Source organism: Pleurodeles waltl, chromosome 3_1, assembly GCF_031143425.1.
Source record: "Pleurodeles waltl isolate 20211129_DDA chromosome 3_1, aPleWal1.hap1.20221129, whole genome shotgun sequence".
NCBI lineage: Eukaryota > Metazoa > Chordata > Amphibia > Caudata > Salamandridae > Pleurodeles > Pleurodeles waltl.
In genome coordinates this window covers 530,761,547-530,774,416 of record NC_090440.1, presented here as the reverse complement: position 1 = coordinate 530,774,416, position 12,870 = coordinate 530,761,547, and the positions used below count along the sequence as shown (strand labels likewise).

At 41.3% G+C, this 12,870-nt stretch overlaps 1 protein-coding gene across 1 annotated transcript in view; it reads left to right on the top strand.

Moving 5' to 3' along the window:
- Window positions 1–12,870, top strand: part of CILP (cartilage intermediate layer protein) — a 167,036-nt gene that overhangs the window by 51,711 nt on the left and 102,455 nt on the right. The window lies entirely within an intron of this gene.

Here is a 12,870-nt window from a genome sequence, read left to right as displayed (position 1 = left end):
GATGATATTGTTGAAAGAACACAAAAAATGTATTGAGTTCAACTTGCTTTCTCTTTCCACATATTAGGTGCTTCCCCAGTAATAATCTATAGAAAGCTAACACAATAACCCTGGAAATGTAAGGCTTCACCCAAAGAATATAAGGGGTGATTTTTCAAGACTTTGTGCCATTGCTTACTTTCCAGTGCAAAAGGCATTTTGCATTGAGAAGGTGCCCTTTTCTCTGCTGCCTTAGGTTAAGCGGTGCATTACGTGGATGGTCTTGGGCGGATCATCACTCGCACCCATGGTTTCCGACGCAAAGCCCATCTACTTAGATAGCCAGACAGGGCTTTGTGTTAAAAAATAACGCATCCTTGAGCAGGTGCAAAGTTGGAGACATTGTCATTTCTCCAAACCTTCAACACATTGCATATTTAGGAACCAAGTGACAGTTTGTAGTGTGTAGTAAATAAGTGGGTGCAACAACTGTTAAAGAGCAATAGACACATCTTTGGCACCGTGTAGTCATCGAGATACCATTGATTAAAATCCAGTCAGATTTCAGAATCAGCAAAAAATATGCAAATGCCGACCCCCTTCAATTATTTACAGGTAGATGTTCCTCACACATGCTGTTGTAGACAGCCTGCATGTCTGACTGTACGTCAGTCTTCGTTGAGACGAGCACCCCATGTTACCGCCATCACTTTATGATTAGGACCAGCACACCTGCAGTTTCCCGACAATTTTAACAGGGCTGGCGGGGACATCGACTTGAAAATAAGTCAAAGTCATCTCTGTCTAGTGTCTGAAGTTAATCAAAGCACTCCACCTCCCTGTTCTTTCTTTCCCCTGCTGTCTTTCGGCGTAAGTTCTTTCGCATTGACGAGGGGAGCCTGGGGGCCCTCAAACAGAATGATTTCCGCTTCACAAACCTGCAGAGAGAAAGCAGCAATTACTGAATTTTCCTAGAGTGATAATTTCCCTAGATTTTGTTCAGTCGAATCATCCTCTTATGAATTATACCGGCAGGCAAGATGTCTGCCTTTCACAATCAGCAGAGAAAGGCTGCTTGATGCATTGGTACCAGAAACCTTTTCTCTATTTTAATGTATATCTGCCCCCCTTGGAGTTTTCCTGATAATCTGTGCCCCATGTCAGTCCCTTTCTTCTCGTATACGCGTGGACATCTCTCTTATGAAAATCTGTCATTCAGTTTAATACGTAAGTTTCATTTGACAACTTATTAACTATGACAGCATTTTTTAAACTTTTTTTAAAGTTAATAAAACTAGTGAAGCGTTCCTGCAGCAGCATAGGCTAGATAGAAGTTTTGATGCACGATTGGCGATGCTTAGGTCACGCCACATTGAGCCTGGTGTAATTGCATATCTGGTCATTTCTAAACCGCTATGATGCCCACAAAATCCGAGGCTCCCAAACGCAGGTCGAGCCATCTATGAGGGTATGGCTCAGATTAAGTTGTATGCCGATGATGCTGCCCTGTTCTTAAAACCCGATAAGGTAACTCATCAGAGTGTTCGGCATTCTTCAGAAATTCCAGCTTGTAGAGGGATATAAACTAAACAGGCTCAAAACCGAGATTCTTTTATGCAGTTGTCTGGTTGACACGCTACCTTAAGAATTATATCCAGTAGTGAATACAAAGCCCAAGAGGTATCTGGGCATTTTCACTACGGAAGAGGTAGACGATCTCCTCGTATATAATTATCTACCTCTTATTAAAAAATGAAGGCCCTCTGTACGAGGTGGACAGGTCTGCCAATCTTTATAATGGGATGGGTTGCTCTAGTTCGTATGTCCATACTGCCGTTATTTAATTTTTTATTGGCTTTGCCCTGCACCCTGCAGATTAAGGGGTCTATTTAAGAGCCCCTAGCGCCTCTTTGCGCCACATTACTGTCATGAGGCCATGAGGCCAAAATCGATGCACCAGATTTACAAAGTGGCACAATGCATGCATTGCACCAATTTGTAACCCTTTGCGGCACAATATGCCTGTGCCAAGAATAATGTATATATGGGGGGGGGGGGCATTTCTCTGTTAGGGGGGGTGAAAAAGTCATTTTTTTTGGCATTTTTAACGCCTGCTCAGAGCAGGCGTTAAAAGGGTGCATGCCATTGTTTTCAATGGGCCTCTGTTACACTTTTCATCCTTGGTGTGGTCTCCCTTAACTTTTTGCCTCTGTTTCCCAGGTTCTAGATGTGTGCTGGACCCTGTTTTTGTTAATCTGGGCACTGTACCACTGCTAACCAGTGCTAAAGTGCAAGTGCTCCTATGCAAAATGTGTATGTAATTGGTTCATCCATGATTGGCATATTTGATTTACTGATAAGTCCCTAGTACAGTGCATTAGAGGTGTCCAGGGCCTGTAAATCAAATGCTACTAGTGGGCCTGCAGCACTGGTTGTGCCACACACCATAGTAGCTCTGTAAACATGGCTCAGACCTGCCAATGCAGTCTCTGTGTGTGCAGATTTAAACTGCCAATTCGACTTGGTAAGTGTACCCACTTGCCAGGCCTAAGCCTTCCCTTTTCTTCCATGTAAGAAACCCCTAAGGTAGGTCCTAGGTAACCCCATGGGCAGGGCAGAGTGCAGTGTATGTTTAAGGTAAGACATATACTAAGGTGTTTTATATGTCTTAACAGCGAAATACTGCTAAATTTGTTTTTCACTGTTGCAAGGTCTATCCCTCTCATAGGTTAACATGGGGGCTGCCTTTAAAATTTATTAAAGCATAGATTCCCTTTGGGAGCAGATAGACATGTGTAGTTTGGGGTCTCTGAGCTCACAATTTCAAATGCATCTTTTAGTAAAGTAGATTTTGAAATTGTGTGTTTGAAAGTGCCACTTTTAGAAAGTGAGCATTTTTTTGCTTAAACCATTCTGTGACTGCCTGTTTGTGGACGCCATGTCTGGATCAGTTTGACAGTTGGGCTGGTTGCACCTCTCTTTAGACAGTGACACAAAGGGAGCAAGGGTGTAGCATGCATATTTTGATGAGCCATCTTTGCTAGGAGGGAGGGGAGGAGTGGTCACTTACACCTGAAAGGGCTGTGCCTGCCCTCACACAATGCAGTCTCCAACCCCCTGGTGTGTGTCTGGGGCCTGGCCAAGGCAGGATTTCACAAACAAGAGAGCAATTTCTTTGAAGTAAGCCTACTTCAAAGGGCAAAATGGGTATAAGAAGGGCACCCAAAAGCACAGACTTTAGATCACTTCTGGAAACCAAGAGGAACCTCTGCCTGGAGAAGAGGTGAAGAGCTGAGGCAGAAGAGCTGCCCTGCCTTTGACTGTACTTTGTAGAGCTATCCTGCAGTTACTCCTTCTGCCTGTGCAAGAGGACAAAGACTGGACTTTGTGTGCCTTCCTGCTTGTGAAGAACTCTCCAGTGGCTTGAAATTGAGCTTGCCTCCTGTCGTTGAAGTCTAAGGGACAGCAAGACTTCTCTCTGCCAGCACCTGGAGCCTCTGCTGAGACTCCTGCCCTGCCAAGTGGTGCCCTATCCAGTTCCTGGGGCCTTGAAAGGAGAAGCCTGCAGGCCAAGTTTGAGAAATCCACGCACAGACTGCCGTGCGGGGAAAAGCCAGTACTGCATTAACTGCAGAGCTGATTGAATCTCATCAAAGTAGGCCTGTCAGATACTGGGTAGCTACGTTTAGGGAGTATCAATCACGAGGCTTGTATAATAAAGCTAAACTAAAATGTCACTCCAGGGGGGAGCCGCTATCATGGCTGAGACATGGAATATGATGAATAGATTTAGGGCCTGATTTATACTTTTTTAGCGCCGCATTTGCATCATTTTTTGACGCAAAAGCAGTGCAAACTTACAAAATTCAATTATATTTTGTACGTTTGCGCCGCTTTTGCGTCAAATAATGATGCAAATGCAGCCCTAAAAAAGATTAAATCAGGCCCTTAATTTCTCCCTGATAAGGGGTGGAAATCTCCATCATATGCAATATTATACAAAGTGGCTAGTATACAGAACTGAATTTTTACATAGGATTAACCCTCAAATGCAGAATAGATGCTTCAGGTGTCGCAGGGAGGGTGAAGGGCACTGGCTGCATATTATTTGGGACTGCCCAAAAATAGCAGGATACTGGACCTCTATTAAAGGATATTGCATTTGTGAACTCAATATAGATTTGGCCCAGGATATTCAAGCTATTTTAATGGGGTTTTCTATGAATCCCAAGCTGCAAGTGGCTGATAAAAGGTGTTTTGTTTTTTGGTCACATTGATAGCCAGATCCTAAATCCTTCAAAATTGGATGTCCGAGGTCCACCCAGCCTTCCCACACTGGTGAGCTAAAATTGAAAAGTTTAGGAGTCTCGAATGTCGTTATTCTTTAAGGACCGGAGCATATAGGTATGGGCCGGGTTGTGATTCATGAGGCTTTGTGCATGCGGATAACTAGGGGCCCCGGTTTTTGGCAGAGGTGGCGCGAGTTGGCTATTTGAGATTGTGTTTTAATGCATCGATGTGTTGTAGTACACTTTTTAACTATGGATGCTATATGATGTAAGTATGTGTGCTCTCTTCCGAGCAACTCACAGTTGAATGTATTGCTAGGTTGTTGCTGCAGTTGCATTTGCATACCCTTGAGTGGATGTCGAAACACAAATTGACAAAGTGGAAGCTTTCTGTGAGGGAAAAGCATCCAGCTACTGAATATGGGCTGTGGGCATTGAAGGAAGTATGCTCCCCCATTGTCCTTCACATCATGACAATTTCTTTCACTGCAACTTTGCAATTGGTGGGTTAGAAGTCCAATACAAAATAGCATTTTGAGATATGGAATACAGGGATATAGGGCTGGTGTCCCTTGCAGGGCTCCTTCTCTACATTCAAAGTCATTTTCAATGGATTCACAAACAGAAGCGGGTCTCATTGTATTATTAGTTCATGATTATAAAAATCCTTTTAAAGGGTCTTTTTTGCTCTGTGATGGATTTGTACCTGAGTCACAGTGCAAACATATTCTCAGGACACAAACCAGCCATTATTTTTTCTCAGAAAATGTTTTTTACCCTGATAATAAGACATTAGACCAATTATTATGTATCCCCAAATTAAATCCTTCTATTATTCTACTGGCAAGCAGCATAGTATGTATGTATTTTGACCCACATAGCACAAACATAGCAAGGGAGTTAAGTAAAGTGCATAGCATTTGTGAGTGTAGCAAACAATTCAGGCCCATATTTATACTTTTTATAGCACCGTATTTGCGCCACTTTTTGACGAAAAAGTGGCTCAAACGTACAAAATACAATTGTATTTTGTAAGTTTGCACAGCTTTCGCGTAAAAAACGACGCAAATGCGGCGCTAAAAAAGTATATATATGGGCCTCAGTGTGAATGCTAAAGAGGGTAGGGAGGGAGGAACAAACATATCTTATGTTGTTAGGCGAGGCAGAGAGGAAAGTAGGAAGGTTCCTGAATGGAGGTCAGGAAGATGCTCTTTGAAGCAATGTTTCAAGATTCTTTCTGAAGCACAGGGCTGTAGAGTTTAGCTGATATGTAAAAGGATGCTGTTCCAGGTCATGGGTGTAGGGCTTGAGAAGAGTTGCCTTCTGGTCACTTCCTTCTTCCAGTTCTTGAGTTCAGGTATGGCTATGTTATCACGTATTGTGCCATGTTGGCCTCCAGGGTTGGTTAGAGTGGCATGGAAGACTGCCTCTAGAGGAGCCTGAATGAAGTAAAGGGTGCAGGTAAGTGGTATAATATCACCATCCAGCTAGGAGAGGACCAGTGCTTGACAGTAATTCTAAAGTCCAAATCAGGACTTTAGGGTACTTTACTGCTTAGGGTGAGTGGGTATCAGACAGCCGTAGCTTTTATGAATGTGTATGTGTCAGAAAGGATAAGAACAAAGGACCAAAAGGAACAAAGATCTATAGAAGGGATTCACCTCCAGTTCCGTGGCGGTCACTTTCAGAAATTTGACCTTGTACTGAAGGTGCTTTCTGGAAATATTGGTTTCACTTTCTTTAGAAGGTGGAGCTGGTAAGAGGACATCTTTCTGTTTTTTCAGTAATGTGTTCCTTGAGGATAAGGTTAGTGTCCAGGATGAATCTAAGTGACTTGCTATTCACTGAAGGCTGGGGTTCAAAATCATCAAGATTCAAGTAATTGAGCCAGATTTATGTTGTTTCTTGCTTTTGTTCTTGGAAAATAACTGGAATTCTGTCTTGGTTGTGTTGAGCATCAGGATGACTCTGGGCATGATGTGCAGGCATAGTTTGGAGCACTGGATATCTGAAGCAGAGGATACTTTCAAGTAGAGTTGCATGTCATTGGCATACTGGTAAATCATGATACTGATATCTGTGAGTAGAGCACCACCCAGATCCTTGTAAAGGATGAAGTTGACAAGAGACAGTATGTAACCCCTTGGGGCTCCACAGGTGATAGGGATCTTTTGTGACCTATAGGTGCCCATGTGAAAAAATGCCATTGGTTGGAAAGATAGGAGGAGAGCCAGAGAAAGACATTTCCAGTGAATCCCATTCAAGATTCCAAGATCTATAAGAGGGAGGAGTGGTTGACTGTATTAAGGGCTTTTGGGAGGTCCAGCAAAATCAGAATCGAGGGGTCATCTTCACCTGTGGCGAGAATGGCATTGTCTACAAATTATAAGAGTGTGATCTGAGGCCAGACTAGTCTCCAGGCAGGAGATGGTTATCATAGACATGATTTTGGAGTTGAACATAGACTGCTTTTTCAGTGATTTTGCCAATGACTGGTAGATGGGCGATGGTCTGGTAGTTAACTAGTTAATCAGGATCTGGTGTAGGTTCTTTAGGAGTGGGGAAATCAAGACTGTCTTGAGAGCTTTTGGGAAGATGTTTTGGATGAGGAAGGCGTTGACAATAGTGAGTAGGAGTGAGACAGCATCCCCAGAGAGAGAGCTTGATGAAAGACGGGGGTAAGACATCATCTTCATAAGAAGTGGTTTTGAGGGAGTTGAGTATGTCAGGGAGAGATGGAGTTGTGAAGGCTGGCCAATGTGGAATTCTATGGCAAGGGGTGGGTGTAAGAGTTGAAGCAGGTTTTGTGTTGTCGATTTTCTGTTGGAGCTTCTGTATTTGTTCACAGAAGATGAGGTTCATGACCTTGCACTTTTTGTGGAGTAAGCAATAGGTGAGCCTGGCAGGGGGTGGACTATGTTTTATCTACTGTATTTATGAGGTGCTTGTTCTCTGACAATTATTTTTATATAGTTTTATTGTAGAGATTTTAAGTAATCAGCAATAAATATTAACTTAAACTTGGCTTGAGTTACAGCCAGGTATTATATGACGGATCTGACAATCATGCAGCAGGGAAAGTTTATATTTTAGATACAAGCAGATTCTCGTCATTGATTCAATGAGAAAGACTCGAAACAGTAAACGAGTGAGGGATTCATCTAATGTGCAAAGGCTGCATAGCTGACCATGTAACAAAGCACCATTAAGCGGAAGTGCTTCCAGGAGCAGACAAATGGAAATGCCTAGTCAAATATCACAAGTTAAGGTACCAAGAAATATCTGCAGATTTAAATTCAGCAGCAGCAGCTGCAGCAGCAATATTTCTGTTTCTTGCAGAATCCAACATCATCTGCAGTGTTTGTCAATTACATTCTACAACATCTTTCAACTGTTGTGCAAATTTACACATCCTCCTAATGGATGGTTGTTGTAAAGCACTCTGTCACCCTTTGGAGTCTAAGGGCCAGATGTATGTAGACATCTGTTTATGATTTCCTAATTGCAAATCTTTGCAACTCGCAATTAGGAAATCACAAACTGTGATGTACAAGAGTGTCTCAGACACTGTTTGTGATTCCCAAATTGGTCGCAAGAGATCTGCCTCATTAATATTCATGAGGCAGGTCTCAATTTGGGACCCATTTGGGAATGGTCACAATCTCAGGAATGGTGACCTGCTGGGGTCAGCATACCACCATGTCTGTGATTGACTTTTAAATGAAATATTTTTTTGTAATGCAGCACTTTTTGATTAAAGGAAAACGAGATGTATTACAAAAACAAAAATGAAAAGTTTTCTTTTCATTTTTTAAAAAGTAGGCAGGGGCGCCCCCATTCCCGTTTGCAAATGGGTTACCACCTACTGCGCGGAGTCAAAAAAGCATGAAAGTTTTGCGACCGCATTCTGGTCACAAAACATTCACTCATGCCAGTGGGATTCGATATTAGGAAAGGATGCCCTAAACACGCCCCTTCCTAATACTGAATTGCAAAATGTGATTTGGTAACAGTTAATGAGTCACTTTTTGCCTTTTTTACATGGCAAAAAGCATTTTACAAATCACAAACAGCCCTATGGGCCATTTGCAACAGGTAGCCCTAATAGTGCTGTATAAAAAAATAATAATAATAAAATAATTTAAAAAAAATTAATATAACGCACATCCCTCACATTAGCAGTGGATATGCAGTAACATGGTCAAATGTGGTGAACCATGTGTCTATCTGGTGCGTGATCTTCTGGAGCACTGTGGAGATCTGCCAAGTAAACACCACCACCCTTGTCTATCCCGCAGGAGTATGGCACATAAGGACTGGTGTGTACAAATTCATCCATGGGGTCTGCATACTAAACGTTAGTGCACAGTATTTTATTAATGAAGTGAGGCTATCATGGCAATTTGTGACAACAGAATGGAATTGTAATCCTCCATAATTTTCAATTGTATCTTTGATAAAAACACAAATGTTGAAAGTTATAATTTCTTGTGAAGTTTCATTGAGTATGCAAATGTGTACACTTGGGATGTTTACCCAAAAGCCAAAGCTAGATTAGATCAACATTGTGGTATTCGCAGCAAAATTGCCAAAGTGAGGAGATGCATGTGTTAACACGGCTGCTGTCCTAAATGTATGTTTTCACAGCAATCACAACACAAATATAATATTTCCATAGACGGTAAGATGTAGAGGCGGTGGTCTCACCTCTAGTAGACATTCACAAGCTGCAATCTGGGGATGAAGGGATTCAGAAGCACAGAGGTCTTTTCAACTGCTCAGTTTATCCAGCTATTTGTGTATGGTAGCTGATAGATTAAAAGTGTTTGGTCTTCTTATCACCTCCTTCCAGATGAGAGCTAAAATTGAGTGTAAACGGAAGGTGTGAATTATGAACATTCCTGCTAGCTCTAGTGCAGTGGGAAGTTTCTTGAATGAAATGTTCTTTGCTAGTGGCATAGGCCACGACTACCAACAATGTTGCGTAACCTTTGAATTAGGGTATTTCTGCACTAAAGTCCATAGAAATCAGAAAGGGGAAACAATATTAAGCACCGTTAGTACATGCAGATTTAATAGTGTGAGTTTATTAAGCATTTTGAGTCTTGTGTAGCCTCAGCCATGTTATTTCCAAGACAAATGCTGGTGCATCAGTCAGATAAAATTATCACAGCTGTTCACCAATCTGTGCTGCCATCACAGGCAGTAAAGTTTCTTTACGTAGAGCTGTTCCATCAATTCCCTGAATTTCCTCATAGAAAGACTTCTCACTGAAAGACAGCTGCAGCCCCATCTGTAGTTTAGAAGTGCTGGAGCATTTTCATCCTTTGCAGGAATCAATGCTCAATGAGATCAATGGATCTTTGGATCCAGTAAAGGGTGTGGTAGAACCAAACAACAGAATTTCATTTCAAGTGAATTAATGTACACAGTATGTCCCATGCGGCCATACAAAGAAAACTCCAGTCAAAGATTAAAGCTTAGGTGTATTATTACAAGCTCAGGCTCAAAGTCATGTAAGCAATTTTCAAGATAAAGTTATAAAGAATCACCAAGGTTGACCAAGGCGACAAAACATATTAAGGCGCACTAACATTAGGAAGACTAAACATTCAATGGAAATCATACAAAACATAAGCAGAAAAATATAATTTACAAGTGTTGCTCAATTCTCCCAGACATTGAATTAGGGGTATCATGTAATTACAGATTTCAGGGCAAGGGATGATCTGATCAATAAGCCATTCAGGAAATAGCATGTGCTGGGCGTAAAATACGCAAACAAAATAGAAGAATCATAAAAAGGGCAAACATAATTTGGAAAAGAAAAATTGTGGGAGTTACAATTCTACGTAGGGTAGGTAAAAGTAAAGTAAAAAGAGAGAGCGTCAACATATCAGATGCTTAGTTAAGAGTTTTCTTTGCGAGGCAGAGGTAAAATCTCTAAGTCTAAGCAAAGCATCCCAAGGGACAAGGATAGAAAGGGCACTACCAGCAAGATTACATATGTTCAGCAAGCAGGGCAGAATGGCAGGAAGGTTCCTGCCATTTGGAAATGCAAGTTTGGCATCCGATCGGCATCTGCAACTCCATCTTCTGACCAAACTCCAACTGGACATCGGTATATTAAAGTTCATAGGACAAGTTGATTCCTCAATTAGTCAGTCCACTTGACATTGCAGGGGTAACATCCAAGAAAAGTCAATCATGTGACTCCAACTTGAAACAAAGGCCAAGGTACCCTAGACTTACATGTGAACAGAACCCATCTGTAATTTTCTATGTTGGATTGTAACAAATGTATAATTTGACAGTTCACAGTGCTAAATGTTCTCTTTCCAAGGGCACCTTCTCACAATTCTCTAGGTGTAGTACAATGATCATCTTATTACAAACCAAGCTTCTACTGAGGCCAAATTCTGAAAGGAAGTTTCACATGAGGAAATAAAATCAACTTCTGCACAGTCATGGAATCAGAGCCTAACAGGCCTCACTTAGGAGAATTCAAAAAGCATTAGAAGAATACAATAATACATTCAATTAAAACACACTATATTATGCGAATATGTTTTCAACATTAATAAATATTTGTTAGATTGTTATAATGATTTTGAGCAACATAACTTTTCAAATTTTCAAATACATTTCCATTCAGAAGATACAGAACTGCATTTTCTCAACATTTTACATGTGTATTTTAAACATTTCTCCTTAGAATTCTAAAATTGTTCCAACGCAAATCATTAATTCAGACTCTAAAATATAACATAATGACAGAGTAATTCTATAAAATCGTAGATTAAATTCTGTACCGCAGGAGTTTAGTCACATACTTTTCAATGAATGCATATTAATACGACTTATCAGTGCATCATTCTACAATTACATTATTAGTTCTGCGATTAACACATGCACAAACTGTCACATTTATCTGGTGACTGCAATATGAGGGGCAGCACCATAATTTCAGCTACATCATAAGCCATGAGCACCCGAAGGGTCCAAGAGTCAATTAAGGCAAAAACTGAAATCGGGGTTCATGGTGTAGCGCAAAAACTGAAATTGGGTTTCATGGTGTACCACAAAAATTGAAATTGGGTTTCATGGTGAAAAAAATAGTTGGTTCTACCAATAACGCACACTTGAGTTATCCCTTGTCTGCTACTCCGTAGGAGCTAATCTGTTTCCTGATGGGTGTGGACACACCCATCAAAAAATCACCCATCTTCCTGCAGTGATGATAAAGCCCTGGCTTCCTCCTCCAGTATTTCTCTTCTATCGTAAGAGTGTTTCGGACTTCCCCTGTCTGAATCGGTTCCTCCAGATTAGCTGGAATCTAAGTGGGTTCCAATGTATTGAGAATCATCCAAGACTGTCAAGTTTGCTCTCCTCTCTGCCTTGCAAGACCTCTGTTGAACATGAGGTTATTAAAGTTGTTGAGAATTTAGATCGGTTGACTACCACAGATGAGGTATTCTTTAACTTTTCATGAAGACCATGCTATAAACCAGCTGCTGTGGCCTCATCAGTCCAGGCTGCAAGTGTTGAAAGTGGATAATATAACTAACAACGTCCTTGTTGCCGTGTAAACGGTCCCGCATGAGCTGATTAGATTGTGTGCTTTGTAGAAAAGAGTGCTTTGAACTGTGCAAGAAACTGATCCCAAGTTAACCAAAAACTGATTTAAAATCAGAGGCCATGTACGTATGTCTGTGTTATAATGCAATAATGCAAAGACCACTTTGGACATATCTTGGATGAAGAAACATTTATAAAACGCCATATCTACCTTACTAGGGTGTATCAGCAGAACTTCACAGTCAAGGTACCAAATGCAGCTGACACTGTTCTAAAATAAATCTCTGAAACTAGTGAGGGCCCCTTCAAATTTTAGATGGTGCTAAATTTAACGTGTTAAGTGGCAGAATATTTCTTTCAGTTCCTATTCTCAAATTACTGTTATTTTCCGTGGTATTGCTGTTATGCGCAGAAATAATTTGCACAGTGGGGGCCGAAGTAGCAGTAGCAATGGAACTGGGTGTCATCTGATCAATTCAGTTCAGGAAAAATGCACTCTCTTGGCAATCATTATCTACATATTTGTTAACCTTGCCAATGGCTTTAGCCATTACTTGAATGGAGTATTCAATTGAGTGGATGGAGGGCTTGCAAAATGTCAAGTTTCGAGTGAGTAGAGTCGCTGAAAGCCCATATCATCCCTAAACACACACTTAAATGTGGGAAGATGGTTTGCACACCTGTGGAAGGAATAAGGAGCAGGAGGACAGGGAAAAGGAGTAAAAGAGAAAGACTGGACTGGATCCCACTTTCAGAATGGTTCCGTCACAGGCGCGAAATGGCACAGACAACCTGGTGCTTGAGGAATTTGAAGTCACTGAACTGGCTGTTGAGAAGAGGACCACAGGGAAGTAAGTAGTTACTAATTGGAGTAAACTAATAATACATACAGGCAACGCAGGCTTTGTGGCTTAAGCAGCAGGTGTTGCTATATTGAGACCTCAAAAAAACAAAACTGTAGCACCCCACCAGACAGACAGAGGCAAACCAGACAGATCAGAGGCTGAAGATGTTATCGGGAGAT